We start from the raw sequence: 16,616 nt of genomic DNA on the forward strand, positions 1-16,616 counted from the left end.
TCATGTCCTTACGTTCCATGCTCAACTCCATGAAGCACCATGTTTCTCATGCACTGAGGACAGGATAGCATCCAGAGTGGAGGCTTCAATCTACCTTTGGTTTTACGCTCATGGTTTTTGACTTGGAAACATCTACAGCAGCTGATTTGGGAAGCTGATCATGCAGGGAGCAGTGGATCCAGCTGAGCAAGGAGGAGCACGTATGTATCTGGTCCAACATCACTTCTACACAATGCAGGGATATAACTTACCTTGAAAACTGTTTGTGATGAGCTCTGCTTGAGGAGGCTATAAAGAGTTAAAGATTTTGTTTTGGATCTCGGAGGCACACTGGAAGCCAAGTTCTTAAAAAAGTAGTTTAATTTGTTGCCATTATATTTGCCAGATGTATGACCTCACTCAACTTTTAGCAACGGTTCTTTGTGCCCAGAATGGCCCCCTGGGGAAGCAGGCTGTGCTTGAAGGCTGCTGCAAATGGCTTTTTGGCTGCTACGAGCATGGAGCATGTTAAACATAACCATGATATGCGAAAAAGTAAGAATCGTCAAACACTGCCCACTTTCCTTCCTGTCTGAGAGCTGGAATTGGACAGATATTGCAGTTTAGTTCATAACTGAATAAGCAAAAGCAGTAGAGCACTGTGGCTCTTCTGGCTGGGAATTGAGATGGCCAGGAGAATCCTCTGCCTGTATAACTGTACACGTGTTTGCCAACTAACTAGAAAATAAAATCCATCTATGATCAAAGTAGCCAGGCTTAAACTAGCCAGCCTCTTGGTATGCATCACTTATTATCTAATGTCTTTAAGGATCTACTCTTGAGCAAAATGTTTCCTGAAACACAAGTGACTAGGAAGGGAGGAAAACAAATCATTTGCAAAGGTTTGTTGCTTGTGAGGTGAAAGTGGAGCTTCGTTTCTTCCCTTGCTTTTAGAAATGGTTCATCTCCCAGTACAGTGCAAGTTCTCAAATAATGCAACCTGATCAGCAGTAGTTTCGGGAAGGAAATGTGATGGGAAAGAATGTTCACCTATTGATGCTCATCTGTGTACTTAACCTGGGTTTGGCCTGCTTTTGGAAGTTTTAAGTGCATCTCTGGGAAAGCTGGGATAATTGTCCAGCTCTGTAAGAGAACCACCATTGCAGGCAAACATCATTCTTCAATCCCCTGTTCTTCTTGTTGGTGGAGAGGAAGTAATTTATGTTTCTCTTTTAAGATGCAGGTTCTGTGGATGAAGAGCTAAAGGTTTGTTTGTAGTGTGTCAGGAGGAGAGAGGTCAGCTTGCTTCCAGAGCACATCTCTCTTACATCCTTTACCTTCTTTCTGTCCTTGTAGCACAACAGCTGGCACTGCTGGGGGATGCGTGCTGACCACCCTTCTGTTGTCTAGGGTGCATGATGCTGTCACCGAGGGCTTCAGGGCAAGGCTGCAGCCCCCTTCTTGGTGAACGAGAATGAGGTACTATTGGCCCAGCACTTTTTTTTCCCTGTCCTCCCTCCTGGAAGCCAGCTGCCTGCCAAAGGGCTTATCCCACACCAGCATGACCTGTTTTTTTGGGGAAAAAATCAAAACAAGCGCTTGAAGTTAATTGGGATCTTTGCTGAGCGAAGACCAGGGGTGCACGATGGAAGAGGAAGCTGTGGGATGATTTCAGGAGGGGTCTGAGCACCAAGAACAACTGGGGATGTTCTGGCGGAGAGTATTTCATTGCCTGTTTAGCAGCAGCTGAGACAGACTGGGTGACCACTCTTTGAGACCATTAATTTGCCATCTGTGAGGAAGTCTTTCCCCACTGACCACCTCGCTCCAGCCTTTCCCCCTCAATAACCCAATACAGCTGGAAAGCCACTGCTGTGTTGTCACCAAACAGGCGAGATGGGCACGGTGACCCAGTGCCAAAAACCTGTCATGTCTGTTTTTCACCATTTCTGCTCCCTGCAGGCATCTTCTACGCAGCCAGTAACTTGCTGCTGTCCTCTGGACACCCGTCAAGCCGAGGATATGGTTATGTTCTGCATGCTGTGATGCTTTTAGACAGCCACAGGGATGGTTTTGCAGCAGATGTCCGACAAGTAGTAGTACAAAAGTCAATCCCACTTACTCTGAGAGCTTGCTGCTGTGCAGCGTGTGTGGTTGGTGGCAGCTGCTCTTTTGGCTGATGCCTGAAAGGGTTAAGCTGAGCAGTTGCCTGGATGGAGCTCTTGAATTGCTTCACTTCCCTTCATCCACTCCCTCTGTGAGTATTTATGTAGCAGCTGTCTGGGAGCTGTTCCACCCAGACTTCCCCTCGTGTGGGCCTACAAAAACACACCGTTTTGGGCAAAGTTTCCATTGTCACCTTTACACAGCCCAGCTGAAAGCCAGAGCCAGCCTTTGGTGCTTGAAATACGCAAATCATCTGAATGGAGGAGAAACTTCCCTGCTAGCTGAAACAGGCAGATCTTACAGGCCCTCTCAGCTTCTGAGGGTGCTGAGCACCATAAGGTCCTGCAAGGAGGAGAAACTCCTTGTGATGTGTTGCGGGCCGGGGGGTGGTCGTTGCTTCTCCCCTTTTGTGAATCCACTCCGCCATGTGTAGATGCTTGGTCCATGCAATGAGGAAGGCTGCCTCAGGGGTCAGCAGCCAGATGGTTTTCATCCTATGAAAGCCTAGAAATATCCTTTTTCCTTCTATCTTCTCTGAAAGACTGTGGTTGCTTCAGAGGATGTTGTTGCTTTCGTCCTGGGGCAATAGACATGCTTTTCCGTTTCAGTGTCGTCTGATGCAGGCCTGTGGCTGGGGAAGGCCCCTGCTGCACGTTGGGCTCACCAGGTAAGAGCTTTCTCCAGGAGTCAGGGACTAACGCTGCTCTGCTCTCTTGTGAGCAGACAGTGCAGCCAAGATAGGGGCGACGGTGCCGTTGTGCAAGCTCTGAATGCTGTTTCCATATACTACTAATTGTGGCTGAGGCAGAGGTGTGTGACATCTCACCACCTAAGGATCGGTGGCCCAGGAGCAGCATCCAGTGCTCAGCTCCCCTGCAGCCAGCGGGACGCAGCGGTGGTGCAGTCCCCGGCCAAGGCCCGCGGTCTGATGCAGCAGGAGAAGCAGCGTGGCAGCCTCTTGGGCTTCCCACAGAGGAAAGCTCAGCAGAGCCTGCGGGTCCACTGGCTCCTGCTGTGGTTGAAAGTTTCATCTGGCTTAATCACAGATCCTTGGATAGATGTGGGGAAAGAGAGGGCAGGCTTTGGTTTTGCAGCTGTACATCAGTTTCGCTTCTGTGGCATTTCATCCGTCTTGCATCTGCCGGCGGTGGTGGTGACAGAGTTTAAGAAACCAGTCCCCAAGGCAGCTTCAAATACAGCTAATGCAGTAAGGTCAAGAGGGTGATTGGATTTGGATTCTGCTTTTGAGGTCTTAGGGAACGGCTGTTAGACTTGGAGAAGCTTTGCAAAGCTCCCCCTCCGTTTACTGTCTCTGTTTCTGTGGCTTTTCACACTGGCTGCAGATGCAGTCCCTGGTAGGGTGATGTTTTCTGATACAGAGATGGAGCAAAGCAAGGGGCTGGGGTGGAGATGGCACAATCGTGCTCTCAAACTGTTCTCCCCAGGTATCTCCCTGGTTGTGGTCCAGAGCAGTGGTGGCACAGCTGGAGAGCAGCTGGCTAAAATAAAACTATAGAGAGTGGGGGATGTACGGGAACGAAAGCTCTTGAAATGGGCCCCAGTGGCAGACTAAGATCCCGTGTGTGTGGTGGAGAGGCAGGATTTGGGAGAGCTCCAGCTGCACTTGTAATGGAGCTGATCTCTTCAGTCCCAGGCCCAGGGAGAGCAGTACAACAGTGACAAAATGCTGCGGGTGCTTCCACAGCTGGTTGTGCCTCTTGCGAGCAGAAACCCCCCAGGGGAGCTCTCAGCTCCGTGTTAAGCCTTGTTGTCCACACACATGGCCCCCTCCCCACCCCACTGACATTCTGTGTTAAGAGACAGACATGCTTAGGGTGTTCGAGTGTCTCGGTCCGCTTCCTGGGAAGCGTTTTCCTGTGAGAAATGTGGGCTACAAACCTGCAGGCCTGTAGAGCAAGACCCCTCAAGGTGACCTACTGGAATACGGCTGCACCTGCGTGCTGCTAAGTTGATTAAGAAATATCTTTAATGCTACTTCATCTTCTGCTTAAAGATCGATGTGTGCCTGCTGGGTTATTTTTTTTTGTAGATCCTGTTGGTTTCCTAAGGGAGAAGCTATTTGACTTGTGTCTTTACATGATGTATTTCTTTCCTTTGCTCTATTATTTATGAAATCAATGGACCTTAAAAAGGAACATTTGCTGCAAAGTGTCTGGAGCAAGGTGTGCTTAATGAGAATATGAAAACATGCCTGCTGGCACGGCCTTTCCCATCAGTCAAGCATCCATGCCAGGGAGGAGCTCACCTGAGCACAAAGGAGAGGTTTGTCCATGAGCTCAGTGCCTGGACAGCAACCCAGGCGATGGGGGCAGAAGCAGAAATTCTTGCCTGAGTGCCTGCAGGTCCTGCAGGGAAGCAGCGGCAGGAATAGGTTGGGCCGTGGGATTGGTCTTCTGAATTTGGCGGCCCAGGTGGGAGAGGGGAGGCATGGTCCAGACAAGGTGCTACTGAGGATGCTGGAAATTCTTGAGATGCCTTTCACCAGTGCTGTGTTGGTGGCATTGAGCACACTCGTTTTGCTCTGAAGAATACATGGTGGTCCACAGGGCTGCTTAGTCTGATTTTTGGAGTGCCAGCCCTGTACAGCACCCTGCACAAGATGGAACAAAGCTCATCTATGCCATGACTGCCCAGGCTGTAATTTCCTAATACACCTGCAACAGCCCTTTTCTTTCTTTTTTTTTTTTTTTTTTTTGCCTGGTGGGACGCCAGAGGTCCCTTTAACTTTAGTATCCCGAGCCCCAAACTGGCCGTCAGCTTCCCCAGCCATGGCTTTACCTCAGCTGTTGCAGCTGCACTGCTGTGAGCTGGAGAAGGGGTCTGAAACTGCAGCTTGGCTTGGGCACGGTCACAAGCTGGTGTTGGCAAGAGCCAGCTGTTAACCATGCTCTGCTGACTCCAGGCATTAACAGCCCAGCACTGAAGCTATATATATATATATTTTTTTATAAAGGAACCAAAAACAACAGAAGAAACAGCTTCTGAGCCAGCCAGTAGTGCGTTCCTTCAATGCCTGTTCAGGATGCAGATAGAGGCATCGTCTGCAGGACCAGGAGGAGCGTGGGGATGAACTTGCCCCATATTTCTACCAGGTAGTAAATTGAGGAATCTGGGCACCGGGTAACAAACCTCTCCAACTTGAAATGTAGAAGAGAAGTAATGAGGGTGGAGTGGGGAGCAGCACCATGGGGAAACCCCAGCTCTGTGCTGCTCCCCACTGCAGGATTTCTCCACGATAGCATCTCCAGACAGAGCTGCAGAGCTCTGTGCCAACAACCCCTCCGGCGCCCACGTACCCAGCAACGATTGCCTGGTTGCAGTTATCTCCATCACCTCCCCAGCGCTGCAAAAGGCAGCCAAGGTTGATGCTGGCTAATTCAGAGATGACTTGACGTTCCCATGCTGTGGGTGAGGATTTGGCCACAGCAACCAGCTCTGCAGGGCTCTGGTGTGTGGCCAGCTCTTCTGCCACCTCTGAAAATTTGTTGCCTCAATTAACTGCCTGCTTTGCCTACACTACTGTTAACCTTGCTGCCTGCTTGTTAACAAATGCAGCAATGTTTAAGGTAGTGAAATGCTTGATGGAAGGCTTGAGGTTGGTGCTGAATCAATCCCTGAGCTGGGAATGGATCCACTTGCTTTATTTCAAGAAACGAAGTGAGCAGGTCTCTGGCTCTGCTCCCTTTTTCTCACCCGTCAGGTGGCGATGCTTCATTTCCCTGCGGCTGGTGGGTTTCCCTGTGCTCCCTGCCCTTTGCTCTGAGCAAACTTGTCTCAGAGGTTACATTCTTCACTACAATTACCCCGCCTCATTGCTAGGCTTCCTTTGTTGCCAGGTCTCAGAGGAGAAGCAAAGATTAAAGAGAGCAGAGATGATTATATTTAATAGCGATGAAAATTGGCACGGGGGTTGGGGGCTGTTTCCCTTCCCTCGCTTCCACCTCTTGAAGTTTGGAGGCAGCTTGAAATCGCATGCGACCATCTCACCCAGCTCCACTGCTGGGAGGAGAGAACCAGCGGCAAGTTTTCCCTGTGTTTGTGTTACCTGGACTTTCCATCCTGGCCCCGAGTGCTCAAGAAAGTAGCTTCACCCCCCCCACTCTTTTTAAATAAAAAGCACCTTTGCTCCTTTCTGCAAGTGAATGCTGCCCTGGCCATGGAGTGTTGAGCTGGCTGTAAGAGGCTCGCCTGCCTTTTAGGTGCAAACACCTCGCTAATTTGCAATGATGGGAAATTTGCAGCAGGAAGCTAAATGAACGGCAGCTAAAGCTGTCTTTCCTTAACTCACTGTGGCATTGCACCAGGCTTGGTCAGAGCCGACCCTCACCCTGCCTCAAGCTGCTCTAGTCCCATCCGAGGCTCTGGGGGAGACATTGCAGCTCCAGTGCTGCTCCTGCTGCTCGGGCTATGCTGGGAAAAGACTGCTGGAGGAGGAGAACTGCTTCTCAGCCTGCCTTTGTTTTGAAAGGTGCTGCTTACCCCCTGGACTTTGAGCAAGGGTTTCTGTATATCTAACAGCCTCCCTCTTTTTTACCCTCCCAACCTATCTTGGGTTTAACAGGAGGTGTCACCTTATGCCTTTAGACCATCCCAGCTGTGACACCAGCCTACCTCTGACTCCCTGGCTGTCACAGAGGATCTACACCCAGTAGAGGACTGTGACTATGGTGCCACCGATGGAGCCAGCGCGTCTGTCTTCAGTGGGGTGAGTGGCAAGGCCTGGGTAAGCGCATGCTGTGACCTTGTCAGACACCTTTATCATTTTAAGTATGATCCCTATCCCAGTATTTAATGTCCCATCCCATCCTCAAGCTAAGCTGTGATTTGCCCACGGAGACAAATGCTAGGACTCCATCCTCTCCTTTTCTTTCCAGCAAGGCTCCACCAAAAGGCACTGCTGACCTCCCCCACTATCTGTCACACCAGCGAGGAGAGGATGGAGCTGAAGGATCCCTGAACAAGCAGGTATAGTGAGACAGCCCTTGACAGAGGGGGCTTGTTGGCCATCAGACTTCCATCACCAGGCCGCAACAGCTGCATGCCCTGAGCATGTTCATCTCCTAACACAGAACAAATAAAGAAATCAGTGGGGTGGGGAAGCGCAGATGGGTGCAGAGAGCAAGACTTATTATGGAGCTAATAACCCCCAGGGGGGTTCTGCAAGGGAGAGGCACAAACAGCAAGCGCTGTGTGTCCCCAGAGCTGATTATTGAGCAAAACATTAAAGGGCAAACGGCTGTAGCTTCCCCCATGGGAGAGCATCCCATGGCAGCTGAAAGCTATCCTGGCTTTCCACAAGCCATGAAGTGCCATGGGGTTTTGGTGAGCTGTGGTTTTAGCTGGCGGAGAGTTGTAGCCTGCACAGCTCCAGGCTCCTCTGCTCAACTCTGGCTCTTGGGACCATGCAGGATGTGTGCTGGATTCCAGACCCACCAGACTGCAGCACTGGCCAAAGGTGATGGACAAAGAGTGCTCCTGGTCCTTCCAGCTCCGTTCAACTGCAGGATGGAGTCTGAGAGTGGTGTACCCAAGAGAAAGGATCTTGCTGGTCTAAGTTTATATACAATCTACAGCAGAAGGGTTTCTGGTTTGAAGATGTGAGCTAGGGCTGTGACGTGCTATAGGAGCACGTCACACCTGTCTGTAGAGGAGTTGTTGTCTGAGCCAGCCTGCAGAGAAGCTTTTGGAGGTTTTGCAGTCTTTTTCATGACTCCGTGCACACATGTTGAGGATGAGCAGCAAGGATGGGCACTCACGATGACTGGTCTGGTCTTTAGTATTTACAAAATGAAATCATCTTCTCTCTTTCACTTATTTTTCAGGCACTGCATTAATATGTGCCCTGCATAGGCCACACCTTTTCCTAGGATCTCTTTCCCACCAGCACTCCTTGTTTCATCCAGTGAGAAGCTGTTTATGGTTTAACTATTTAACAGAGGTTACTTTTTCTTTTATTTCTTGCTCTTGCTCATTTTCAGGCTGTATGGAAATTGGTCTTAAAAAAGTTTACATCGATTCTTCTGAAGTCGATTCCTTGGCACTCTGAGCATGAGTGCTATAATCTGTCTATGTCTGTCTGCATTGGTTTAGCTAATAAATCAGCTGAAATCCCTGAGGTTCACTGAAACTAGCCCCTGTATCTAAATGAAATGGTTTTTGCAAGGGATTTAATCCATTCCGTTGCACAGAGCCTGCAGTGAAGTTCTGGCTAGGGACTCTCTAGCTGTTGAGCTAGAGGACTTCAATGCCTTTTTCCCTCTGAGCCTTTTCTTTCCTTGAATTTGCATCTTGGCTGGACATAAAGCTGCTTCGTGTCCCTGCAGGACAAACTGCACCTTGTCCCTGCAGCTGATAGCGTTCAGATGGGTCCTGGGACATTTTAAGCAACATGTGGTCTGGTGGTGGTGCTGAGCAAAGTGGGAGAGAAGTGTGCTGTTCCCAGGAGGCTCTGTATTTAATTTTGTGGTCTTTGTTCCTCTCCTGAGCAGGGACGAATTCGATCAGCCTGCGCAGCCCATTGGTGAGCTACCATGTCACAGCGTGATGACGTGCTCAAAAGCTCACCACCCTCTGGTGTGACAACCAGGTTAAGTCGGAAAAAAATTCTGGGAAACAGTAGGGCTTGTCCACAGGGCTTGGTTCTGGTTTGCCTCTATGTACTGGGCTGTGGCCTCTGCTGAGAAGCAAGCCTGGCTAAATCATGTTTCTCATCACACCCTTTTGTGTGCATTTGTGGACTTGCAGGCTCTGAGGCTGGACCTGACCGTGGGTCTCACCAGTGAGCCTGCCTACCCCAAACAGTCTGCGACGGTGCTGAAACCAGTCCTCCAGCTGGGGATCCTTCACAGAGCTCCCCATGACCCTGCTGGTAGGTGTCTCAGCATCACATAGCATCACACAGGCGGTGTGTAATCACGGCGTTGTGCAAACGTCTTGGAGGTCTTAGCTGGGGCTCTGTGAGTTGGGAGTGGTAATACCCAAACCACTCCTCATGGACAGGGATCCTGACTTTCTGGAAGGTACAGTGACTTGCTTAAGACCATGTAACCCAGCTCTGTCTGCGTGCGGTCACACTACAGCCTCCAGCATGGATGCACAGACCCACAGTTTCTTTAAGCTGGCTGACATGGGTGCTGCCGGCACTGGAAGTGCAGCATGACCAGACCATCTGGCTGTTCTGCCACAATCTCAACTGACTTTTGCAGCCAGTGTTAAGCTCTGCTACAATATCTGAACTGGTGAAAGGCTGAGCCAAGATCGGCATCTGTGTTCTGATTCCATCTGGCCAGGCCATCCCATACTATCCTTATTATAACTGCCTTCTGGAAGACACCATGGCGTTTGGGCAATGGATGGAGACACGGTGCTTCAGGGAGAGTTTGGTTTGGGTCTGGACTCCCTGTCTTGAGCTGGAGCTGGTGAGCTGAGTCCTGAAGATCCAGGTCATTTCCTCCTATAGGTAGGGATAATATTTCTATCATTGTGTTGGTGTAAAAGTCAAAACCAAGTGAGCAGAACCTGCTGAGCAGAGGCAATTCTGAAAGACCTGCAAGTGTCCAAAAGCTACAAAGTAGTCCGTGCTGTGGATGTGGGTGATGATCTCCTCTCTTCTGTCCAAGAGGCGGAAATGATGGTCAAGGTTGGGGTTGCTGAGAGTGAGCTGTTCTCAGAGGCTGCACAACAACATCCTGTAGGCGCATGGTCTTGCTCACAAAATTGCTCAAGTTTTGGTATGGGTTGCTTGAGTGCAGGCAAGCTCTAGTCCCAGCACTGAGGAGGTACCAGTGAGCAGGAGCTGTGTGAAGGCTGCTGGACACAGCCAAAGGCATTTTTGCCTTCCTCCACCCTTCCTTCCTTCAAAAAGGGAAAGTAGACAGGCTTTTGCTACATCAGGCCAAAAATGAAGAAAGCCTTGCAGAAATGGTCCCGATCCTGATCTATTATAAACCCTGATGGGGTTGTTTCTGCCTTTATATTCTGCATTAGCAGTGGCAGAAGGAGAAGAGCCAACTGAGAAGCTGGTGTTTGGTAAACAATTGGTGTGGTTTCCCCTCGTGCTGCGCAGTTTTTTAAAGGAGAATCATTTGCTGTTGCTAAACAGTGCGCAAACATGCATTTTTTTAAATCTGCTGGTGGCTGGAGCTCTGCTGCATAGTGAGTTGCCTAACGCACAGTGGGGAAATCACCTTCCAAACCCAACGCAGATAGCATACGCTGATGAGATAGCCACATGCTTGTGACAGGATCTGCGCTCGCTGGTTGTGTTACGCCTCCAGCCCTGAGTTGCACAAAGGAGATTGCTCAGGCAGTTTTATTTCCTCCTCTAAGATGCTTGGGGTGACACCCTCTCTTTCACCATGTCTTGGGGTAGCTCAGGGCATGAGGAGAATCCCATGCAATAGGTGGGAGAAGGACCAAGAGGTCTGACTGGCCACTGGGGAGCAGGAGGGTTTAGGAGGTGCATTGAACGGAGAGTCTACAAAAATTGTATGTGCTCAACACTTTCCATGATTTTGACTCGCTAATGGATAAGTGTTTGCTCACCCACCCTAGGGAAGAACTAGTTTGCTAAAGCAGCCCCAGGACTATGAACTCCAAATCAAAGGCAGATGATGTTGGTCAAGCATTGTGCATATGTTTCTGCCCTTTGCTGTGCAGCACAGCTGTAGTTCCTGTCTTAAATGCAGGGATCGGGGGTCCGTGGGGTCTGCAAACACTGACTGCATGGAGGGATGGCTCTTCCATGTGCTGTGGCTGTGGTAGCAGGAGCACCCAGCGCTGAGCAGGGACAGGGCTTTGGTAGCTTCAGATCAGGCCACTGTACTGATTGTGGAGGCAGATAGAGCTGCAGGGGAAGAACCAAAGGGAAGTGGTTATACCTTCCCTTATCTAAATGCTCTCTTATCTAAGTGTCCTCAGTTGGGTCTTCTGCAACAAAAGCTTCAGGGGTTGAGTAGAAATGTGTTTACTGCTGAGGTGTGAATGGGTTAGCAGCAGATGTCTGGCTGTGAAGAAGACCTTGCAATGGCTGGTCTTTGGTGCATGATGTTTGTGGAAAGCCTCTGGGCCTGACAGTTCCAACAATTCGCTTCCCTGGACCCTGTGCTACCAGTCTCCATACTGCCCACTGTATGCGGGTCCACAGTGGGGAGCAGATTGTGGCAGGAAGAATATGGTGAACAACGGGACAGGAGTGTGGCCCTTCAGCTTTGCCCTGGTTTTCTGGAAGTGATCTGCAGTGTTAGGAGACACTCAACTGGCCTGAACTCTCAGTGACAGGAGCCTGGTTTCACTGCAATAAGCCTGTCCTCTCCAGCTGCCTTGGTCCAGGACAGATGTCTGGTTTGCTGAAAGCCCACATAATATTTCTGTATAAACTCATTTTGACTGTCATGTTTCAGAGCCCTAAAGATTTCTGTCATTGAATATTATGACACAGCTGGATAAAATCTTTTCTCAGCTCCCTGGGTGCAGGAGCGCTGTGCACATCATGGTCATGCAAGCTCCATCAGGAACCGAGGTGGTCAGAAAGAAATATGGTCTGATAGGTACTTGAGGAACTTGGTTAAAGACAATGGTATCCTGAAAGACCAGGTTCAAGCTGCTACTTTCATGCTGAGCATGTGAGACGAGAGCAGTGGACAGCAGGAGTTTCTCCTGACCACCTCAGCTGGGTCCTTGAGGCTCAATCTTTCCATGCTCGTATTGTGTCCTGGCAGTAAGATCCTCACCCTTTGCTGTTACTGATCGTCCAGTAGTGCCCAGGAGCACTGTTGGATCAATGAAAAAACTGACAGCTCTCAGAATTGTGTCATACCCATTGCAGGTGTTAAATGAAATACCCTTCCATCAGGAAGGCGCCTGAGGAAGTGTTAAAAGTTCAGGTTATGCACAAAAATTTCCCTCTTCCTGGACCCAGATGGGTTGTGGGCAGTGCCAGGGCATGTAGCCCACTGGGCAAGGGAGAGCTAGCAGTGTGGTGGAAATAGTTACACTATTGCTTGCCCTGATTGGTTTTATTTCCTAATTTTCCCCAGATTTTGACATGTGTGGACAGAAGAGCACTGTGAAACTTTGCTGTACAAAGTGCCTTCGTTTTCCAGCTGACTCTAGATCTGATTGAAATGCTTTGGGGCAGGGGGAGTAATCAGTCACAGTTAGTGTGAATTAATTTTGAAATCTAAGTGAGGTGTAATACTCACAATCAGAAGTCAGAAAATTGACATTTGGGAAAAAAAATCAAATAATATTTTTAATGACAGAGAGAAAATTATCTGCCTTTTCTGAATACGTCTTTCTTATCGGTAGTTCTTAGCCTTCCAAAAATTCCAAATGCTTTTGTTGTTGTTGAAGCCTAACAGAAGGCTTCCTGTTGGAAAGCACTGGGGAAAATTTTTATTTCCAAAGGTGGAAATTGAGGCTGCATTTTTTCAGTGGGAAGCTTCTCAGCTCGTATTTTGTTGAAACCCATGAAGATAAGGGACAATAAATACTGAATGATCAAGCCGCTGGACATCAGAACTCACTTCCAAATCGTCAGGAAGGAGAAGGATCTTTAAACCACGCACCCTGGCTTGGCGAAGCCATTGCTGTGATGTTACCTGCTTCGGCAACGCCGTCTGTGTGCTTCCGCTCCAGCCTTGGGTGATGAAAGGACACGGTGCTTCAGTGGTGGTCCCTGCCAAGGGATGTGGCCCTGCACCATGAACACTGCGTGCTGCTGTGACCCTGGGGCTGGCAAGGAAGCTGAAGAGGATTCAGCCAGGGGCTCTCCGCTAGCGCATCAACAGGCGGCGTGGCCAGTCAAATGTGCTTGCTGCAGAGCAGTATTTTGGGTGCTGGGGCTTGTCTTCTCCCATGGGCTCCTCTGACACGTTCCCTTGTGTAGGAGATGATCTTTGTTAGCTGTGAGCCTGGTACAAGAGCTGCTGGGAGGAGGGAGGAGTTCTGAGGTCCTGTGGGACCCTGGCTTTAGCAGTTCATCACCAGCTCCTTCCCATCAAAGGCATCTTGTGGATTTCTGGGAAGGATGTAGGAAGAACTTGATGCCACTCGCAAGTCTGTGGCATCCCTCCCAGCATCAGCAAGATAAAAGCAAGGCACGGACCCCAGCGATGCCAGCCTGCCTGCCAGGATTTCTTTCTGCCCTGATATGAACTGAAGGAGCTGATAACCAGGGAGTGAGCTTCAGGCAGACAAGCAAATAGTTGCCTTCCTGTCACACACAGGCTGTCTGTTTAGACTGTACAGGGAACTGCAGAAATCATCACTGGAATTTTTCTGCATTAGTTTTGGTTTGTCTGAAGTCTGGGTGGGGCCCCAGACTTCAGGAGCCCGGTGAATAGCAGCAGATCACTAAAGGTTGCATAGAGCTGTTAAGATTAATATTTGCTGAGAGCTTTAGTAGACCCTGCAAAGGAAGGTGCCCTTTTGAAGGACAGTGGGCGGCTGGGCCTCCCGCTGGGGGCATCTCCAGGAACAGGGAAAGGGCCCTGGCCTGGAGCCAGAGGCCTGGCGCTGGGGACAAGCACAGTGAAGAGGTTGTGTCCCCTGCTGGGGTTTGAGATGTGACCATGCACCCCTGAAAAGTCAGCGGTGAATAATTTACCAGCTGTGTCGGACTTGCCCACTTGTCACTTGGTCCCCTCTGTTTCCACTGCTTGTCTCTTACCTTTCCTGGTCTCTCAGCCTGGTTCTTCTCTTTCCACACATTGTCCTCTCTGTGGTTGCTGCTCTCCCCCCCTCCCCAGTTTTCCATACCTGCTCTGTAGCCTTTTTCCTGCCAGCATGCTGGTCTCTTAGTTCTGGGTTTGTTTTCTTCCCCAGTGGAATTGATCCCTGAAGCAGTGCTCTTCTTGTGAACTCACTTATCCTCATTCAAGTGGTCCTTTCATCCTCGTTGCTTTCTTCCTTTCCCTCCATGTGAAAGAGAGATGCTCAGGTTTTGCTTTATCGCTTACTTAAGCCCCAAGACAGGGGAGCTTGTCCTGATGTGATCCTTTGACACAGGGAGCATACACAAATGGAGGGACAAAAGTATTCATTGCCAAAGTAACCAGGGAAATGGAGAACACCTGCATGACTCAAGCCCTTTTGGTGGTGGTCCCAAGGGACTCTGTACAGGAGAAAAAAAAAGTCTCCTTTGGTTTAGGAGGGGTTTTTCCTCCCTGTTTGAGGCTGGGCAGTGCTGTAGGAGCGTGCCCTTGTGTGCTAGTGGGGAATTCTTGGAGGAAGAGGGTGAAGACCCAGGAGGAGCTCTGCCAGCGAGAGCTGGTCCCCTGGCTCTGCCAGCAGCCCCCACTGGGGTCGGGCACTGTTCATCTCTGCAGGGATGGCCCCAGCTCCCTGCTCAGCCCCAGCCACTGCTGTGGGGTTCGGGTGTCCTGGAGCATCCCACGCCTCAGCACCTCTCTGCTGGCCGCAGCCGGTCCTTTACTTTGTGTTGTCTTCTCTCTGGGTGTGCGATCAGTGAATGAGATCGTTTCCCAGGAAATCTCTTTTGGGTAAGCCAGCCCTCTGCAGCGCGGTATTTATTTTGCAGGATTGATGCATCGTGCGCTTTTCTCTCCTGCTAATTCAAGCAAACTCATACAAATAATGCTGCTTTTATATGCCCAGGTCCAGGCTACACTCAAAGCCTATTCTTGCCATGACTCACTCATGGGCAAGCCCTGGAGAAAGTAGATGTGGTAATTCAGTTGCAGGTCCCATCTTTTTCTCACAGCCCTGTGGTCAACAGGCTTTGTCAGATGGGCTCTGGTGAGGAGCAAGTTCCTCTGAGCAGGAGGCTTGCATCAGCCGAGTGCCTGCTGCTACCCCTCCTATCCTGCTCCAGCCCTGCCGGAGGGGTGCTGCCCTGGGGAGGAGGTGGGGGGACTCATTCCCACTGCTGGGTCTCTGTGGAGGAGTCTGTTAAAAGGAAGTGCATTTGTGCATTGTAGCTTTTTTATTTTTTTTTATTTTTTTTCTTGATGTCTTGAAGCTTGGTAAAGCTTTCTGTGAGGGTAAATTTTGGTGGCTGAAAATTTTGTAGCTTAAAAAATGTTCATTTTTCTGTTATCCTCTTTCCTGTTTTCTCCCGTCTTTCCTTTCTGTATCCTCCTTTTTATATTTTAAACCTCAAAATAAAGAAAAATCCGTATTTAAGGAAAAAAATACAGAGGACTGAAGAGTGGAATCCAATTTGACAAATAAATAATCTCAGAAAAGCCTCAGTTATTTTATTTTTTCAAGGCAGCTGGTGGACTACTAGCATGATTTGCTGCTATAAATACTGGTCAGGTTCTTTCAACTCTTCTGAAGGCAAATGAGAAGCAGTTGCCAGGTTTGCTTGGTATTGCATGTCTTGGATGATGAAAGGGCCAAAGCTACTGGAAGATCTGTAATTGCGAGCGGGGTGCTCAGCCGTGTGGTCTGGCAGCCCAAGCTGCTGGGTGCAGCAGCGAGGCATGTGCTTGATGTGGGATCTACCTTCACCACGCTTTCTACCTGCCAAACCCCAGCCTGGGAGATAAATAACTCTGGCTGGCACCAGCACGGGATGTTAAAAGCGCTCCTGCCCAGACAGAGAAATCAGCCTCGGTGAGGTGGCGCCAGGCGCACCTCCAGGCCAGCTCCTGCCAGGGCTGAGGGGCCTGCAGCCCCGGCGCTTCCCGCTGCTGGCAGGGCACCAGCGTGGTGCTGCTGTGCCTTGCTGTGCTTTCAGGGGCGGGGTGTGCGACCATGCCTGCTGCCTCTGGGGGCCAAACCTTGCCTTTGGGCTTCTCTCCAACCCTGCCCAGCACGGGGCTTGAGCTGTGCGTATCTCCTCCAGACAGAAGAGATAAGCACGGTCTTCCTGGGTCCGACTGGAAGCATCTCAGCACATCGTCCTGCTTCCAACAGCAACTCTGAAGGGATGCCATGGGGTTAAGAGAAGAACCGGGGCATGCGTAGATCTGTCCTTCCCCTGCATGCAGCCCTGAGTAAGCTGTGATTTAAGCTACACTTCCCAAGCTGGATGGTTCCTGATCTTTCACTGGCCAACTGGCTGGACAAAGCCTTGAAGGAACCAAGTGCTTGGGAATAGTTTTGTGAACTAGAAATATCCAGGGACATTTGCCACTTAACTTACCCTAGGGACACTAATGACTTTCTGGTGGAGCCAATTAAGTAGGTACATTGATAATGACACAGTTCGAGCATTGCATTGCTACTGAGAGAAACACCAAGTGGTCACTGATCCTTCTGGGGTATGCGCCGTTGGTACTGTGCCAGGGCTCAGACAGCTGGGAAATCTTCTCATCCCCCATCTGAGAGGGTTTTGCTGTTGATTGTTTGTTTGTTTAATTTTTATCTTAGTGACTTGACCAAGGGGGTCCTCCTGCAGCACTGCCTCCCGTGTGTGTCCAGCCGTGCCGCAGCGTGCCCCCGGAGCATCGCAGCTCTCTCGTGGCAACAGCACGTGTGCA

General features: G+C 50.0%; 1 long non-coding RNA gene across 2 annotated transcripts; it reads left to right on the forward strand.

The window, feature by feature from the left end:
* The first annotated feature begins 1,676 nt into the window (after positions 1-1,676).
* Positions 1,677-16,608, forward strand: LOC118173439. Of its 2 annotated transcripts, XR_004754189.1 has the most exons (4): positions 1,677-2,812; positions 5,120-5,258; positions 7,041-7,131; positions 16,507-16,608. It is a non-coding gene; the product is annotated as an uncharacterized LOC118173439 (long non-coding RNA). The 2 variants fall into 2 exon arrangements; XR_004754190.1 differs by lacking the exon at positions 5,120-5,258.
* The last annotated feature ends 8 nt before the right edge of the window (positions 16,609-16,616 follow it).

Source organism: Oxyura jamaicensis, chromosome 12 (assembly GCF_011077185.1).
Source record: "Oxyura jamaicensis isolate SHBP4307 breed ruddy duck chromosome 12, BPBGC_Ojam_1.0, whole genome shotgun sequence".
NCBI classification, from domain to species: Eukaryota; Metazoa; Chordata; class Aves; order Anseriformes; family Anatidae; genus Oxyura; species Oxyura jamaicensis.